This window comes from Glycine max, chromosome 12 (assembly GCF_000004515.6).
Source record: "Glycine max cultivar Williams 82 chromosome 12, Glycine_max_v4.0, whole genome shotgun sequence".
Classification (NCBI taxonomy): domain Eukaryota; kingdom Viridiplantae; phylum Streptophyta; class Magnoliopsida; order Fabales; family Fabaceae; genus Glycine; species Glycine max.
Window position 1 is genome coordinate 25,158,534 of NC_038248.2, and position 4,747 is coordinate 25,163,280.

Below are 4,747 nucleotides of genomic sequence, written 5' to 3' on the forward strand. Positions count from 1 at the left end.
CCCATATGTTCTTAAAACTGGACTAATCCATTTGCTTCCAAAGTTTCATGGCCTTGCAGGTGAAGACCCGCACAAACATCTGAAAGAATTCCATATTGTCTGCTCCACCATGAAACCCCCAGATGTTCAGAAGGATCACATATTTCTAAAGGCTTTTCCTCATTCTTTAGAGGGAGTGACAAAGGACTGGCTATATTACCTTGCTCCAAGGTCCATCACGAGCTGGGATGACCTCAAAAGAGTATTCTTAGAAAATTTTTTCCCTACTTCCAGGACCACGACCATCAGAAAGGATATTTCAGGCATTTGGCAACTCAATGGAGAGAGCCTATATGAATACTGGGAGAGATTTAAAAAACTATGTGCCAGTTTCCCTCACCACCAGATTTCTGAGCAGCTTCTTCTCCAATATTTTTATGAAGGACTCAGTAACATGGAGAGAAGTATGATTGATGCTGCCAGTGGTGGAGCCCTTGGAGAACTTGTGAGGAAAATGAATATGTAAAACATGCAGTTTCAACAAGAGACCAGAGCCTCCATTCAGAGCTTAACTAATCAGATAGGACAATTGGCTACACAGTTAAATCAACAACAGTCCCAAAATTCTGACAGATTACCTTCTCAATTTGTCCAGAATCCCAAAAATGTGAGTGTCATTACATTGAGGTCGGGAAAACAGTGTCAAGGACCTCAACCAGCAACATCTTCCTCATCCGCAAATGAACCTGCCCAACTTCACTCTACTCCAGAAAAAAGATGATGACAAAAATTTAAAGAGTAAGTTACCTAACAATTTTTAGGCAAGTGAATCTTCCACTGGTAATTCTGATTTACAGAAGCAGCATATCCCTCTTCCATTCCCTCCAAGAGAAATTTCCAACAAAAAAATGGAAGAGGCACAGAAGGAGATCTTGGAAACATTTAGAAAAGTAGAGGTAAACATACCTCTGCTGGATGCAATAAAGCAAATTCTAAGATATGCTAAATTCTTGAAAGAGTTGTGCACTAATAAGCGGAAGCTTAAAGGAAGTGAAAGAATCAGCATGGGCAGAAATGTCTTCGCATTGATTGGTAAATCTGTTCCCCAAATCCCTGAAAAATGTAAAGATCCAAGTACATTCAGCATACCTTGTATTATAGGGAACAATAAGTTTGACAATGTCATGCTAGATTTAGGAGCTTCTGTTAGTGTTATGCCTCTGTCTATTTTTATTTCTCTATCTGTTGGTCCTTTGCAGTTGTCATACCCTAATTTCGTCCGGGGACCTTTGCTTGATGACATGCGACTTTTGTTTGGTCCTTGTAAGGTGCTTGGCACCCAGCATTAGGCAATTTGTGAAATTCCGGGACGTGCCAAAAAACAAAAGAAAATATTGATGCACAATTCGTAAGGTTCCGTGACACACCGGAAATCAAATGTAAGCATCGTTGCACAATTAGTGAGGTTACGTAACATTCCGTAAGTCAAAAAGGGGATGATTATGCAATCCGCAAGGTTCCGTAACATTACAGAAAGAAAACAAGTATCGTTACGAAATTCGTAAGTTTCCGTAACTTTACGAAAAAAGAATCACAAAAAAAGCAGAGGGGGTGTACTTAGTAAAAATGGGGGTGCAAATAGCAACCAGGCCCACTTGGGCCCTCCAGAAGATTCCTCCAGAAGGCTGTTGCTTCTGGAGGAAGCAACCCTGCTCGCCTGGGCGAGCTGGGTGGCAAGCTTCTCCCCCAATTTTCTATAAATAGGGGGAGGAGTGAAGTGAAAAAGGGTTCAGCCCCTTAGGCAGTTTTCTCTCTTTCGAATTTGCTTGGAAAAATTGTTTCCGTGAAGAAAATCTAAGCCGAGGCGCTTCCGAAACGTTTCCGTAACGTTTCCGTAAGGAATTTCGCGAAGGTTTCGACCATTCTTCGACGTTCTTCATCCGTTCTTCATCGTTCTTCGATCTTCAACGGGTAAGTACCTCGAACCAAGCTTTTCGATTCATTCTATGTACCCGTGGTGGTCCACATTGTGTTTCGTGTATTTTTATTCTCATTTTATTTACTTTTTATACCCCCTTTTGACGTGCTTAAGCCATTTTATTTAAGTCATTTCTCGCTTAACCTAAAAATAAAATAAATTTCCACCAATCGTTTGAATTGTATTATCCGTTAACTTCGGTTAAAATGAATTCCGACCGTTCGGTCGTGCCGTAACCACGTTGGAAATAAAAAAAGAAGTAAAATAATAATATAATAATAAAAAAATACCTTTTAGTAAAATAAAGCGAAAAATCAATTGGACGTTTTCTCTTTGGGATTTCTCATTCTTAATCGAATTGACTAATAACTAAAGTGAAACTAAGGCTAAAATCAACTCGCCTAGTCAAGCTCGTCCATAAAAATAGGTTTTTGAAGTTTGTCATTTCAATTTCTTACTAAGTAAAATGGATCATTTTCAAGGTCCAACGCCTTAAAATGATCACCTTTTAAGTAAAAAAGAATCACTTGATAAGAAAGAACTACGTAGGTCTGATTTCCTCATCGCAATTGAGGAATACGTAGGAGCAAAGGGAAACACCCTTGTCGACCACAAAAAAAGAAAAAATATAAAAAGGGTATAAAGGATATAAAGACATAAAAAGGGAACATAAAAATCAAAGTCATGTTTGCACATTCGATTAAAGGCTGCCGTCCCTTGGGACGGACGTGTGGGGTGCTAAAACCTTCCCCGTGCGTAAATACAACTACCGAACCTTTCATCTAAAAGTTCGTAGATCGTGTCTTTTCCGGTTTTTCCGACGTTTTCCTCAAATAAACGTTGGTGGCGACTCCGCGCGTATTCCTTTCGTGGAACACGCATCCCGCGAGTCACGCGTCGCCCTCCCGCCGAAGGGTAGGTTGCGACAGTTGGCGACTCCACTGGGGAATGTTTTTAGAGAGTTAGGCCATTTAATCTTGTGCAAAGTTTTTGCCATGACTTACTCCTTTGTTGGTTTCCCTTTATTATGTTCTTGTATATACAACTCTTTGATGGTTTTAGTGCATTTTTTTTTGTATGCATGAGGTAAATATTTATTCATTTGATGCACACAAACACTAACACTATTTGCACACACGGTGAGTTGAAAAAGGGGCCCTATACCCGGGTTCATGGGAACATAAGGAGTGGAGGTGAATCCGTGATCATGCTAGGTCTCCGACTTGCTTGATTACAGTGAACCCTCATCTAGAGTTTTTCTCTTTGAAAACATATTATTGCTAGTAGTCCCTACTGCTGCAATATGTTCTTCGAAGGGGATGATACCTCTAGAAACCATCAAGAGAGATATGACTACATTGGGGGTTATCACTAAAAGCCTAGTTAGCTCTTTCCCTTATAGGTCCCTTAAATAGGGGCATGGAGCAAACACGCTGCGTGCCATTTTTCACACTGCCATGCATAAGTATCATATACCCTTTTGCTTATATTTGTTTGTGAATATTGTCGTACTATGTACATCCCCGTGTTGTGCCTTTCGCATATGCATCATGTGTGGGTTTCGTCTTTGATCCCCTCACTTTAGCAAACCGACGGAGGGTCCGTGTCGCCTTCTTAAAAACATACGTTGGGCGCCATGCTGCCCAAGCGTTGTATCCAAGAAGGAAACAATTTCTCGGGCTCCCGTATTCGTAAATTGCATCTGTGTCATATGCATTTCTTCATGCATTCATCCATTCCACCCATGATAGATGTCAGAGTTTTGATTCGCACTGGATTTTATTTCACTTTAGTAAAACATGGGATCGAGTCAAAAGCCTTCGCTTAAAAAGAGGTTCTATCAAGTCAAAATCAAGAGCTTAGAGGTTACTAGTTTACGAGAGTTGGGGCAATTAATGGGTCAACTTCAACGGCAAGCCTTCCGCAAAGCCTATGGTAAGATTTGGGACCTAGCTAGGGTAGAAGTCTCCATGGAACCGATTGCATCCCTTTCCCAGTATTACGACCAGCCCCTAAGGTGCTTCACATTTGAGGACTTCCAGCTAGTGCCGACTGCGAAAGAGTTTGAAGAAATCCTGGGATGCCCACTAGGAGGAAGGAAGCCATATCTTTTCCTTGGGTTCTATCCCTCCACGACAAGAGTTGCCAAGGTAGTGAAAATCTCAGCACAAGAGTTGGACCGTGTAAAGCAAAACAGAAATGGAGTAGTCGGAGTACCAAGGAAGTGTTTGGAGGAAAGGGAAAAGGCCTTGGAAAATCAAGGCAAATGGGCTTTCTTTTATTGACATCTTGGCGCTTTTGATCTTTGGAGTTGTCCTCTTTCCGAATATGGAAGGGTTAGTGGACCTAGCAGTGATTGACGCTTTCCTCGCCTTTCATCATGGCAAGGAAAGCCCGGTCGTCGCCATTTTGGCCATGTATGACACGTTCGACCGGGGATGTGAAAAGAGTGGCGCAAGAATTGTTTGTTGTGCACTGGCTCTCTATGTGTGGCTGGTTTCACATCTTTTTCTCCAAGAAGGTAGGCCCGTCTATCCGCTACAAGGTCACCGCTCGTGCGTCGAAAAAGGAAAGGCGAATTGGGACCAACTCTTGGCTAGCATGGAGGGGCGTCTGTTAATTTGTTCCCTCGCTAGAAGGAAGGAAGAATCAGGATTCTATCTTCATGCGAAGGATGTCCAAATGTTCCTTTAATGGGAACAAGGGGTTGTATAAATTATAATCCTATCCTCACCATAAGACAGCTTGGCTACCCCATGAGAGGAGCGCCATTAGACGAAAGCATCTCGC

At 41.9% G+C, this 4,747-nt stretch overlaps 1 non-coding gene across 1 annotated transcript; it reads right to left on the reverse strand.

The window, feature by feature from the left end:
* Positions 1-280: 280 nt before the first annotated feature.
* LOC112998668 (small nucleolar RNA R71) lies at positions 281-387 on the reverse strand. The gene has a single exon (XR_003263762.1). It is a non-coding gene; the product is annotated as a small nucleolar RNA R71 (small nucleolar RNA).
* Positions 388-4,747: the final 4,360 nt, after the last annotated feature.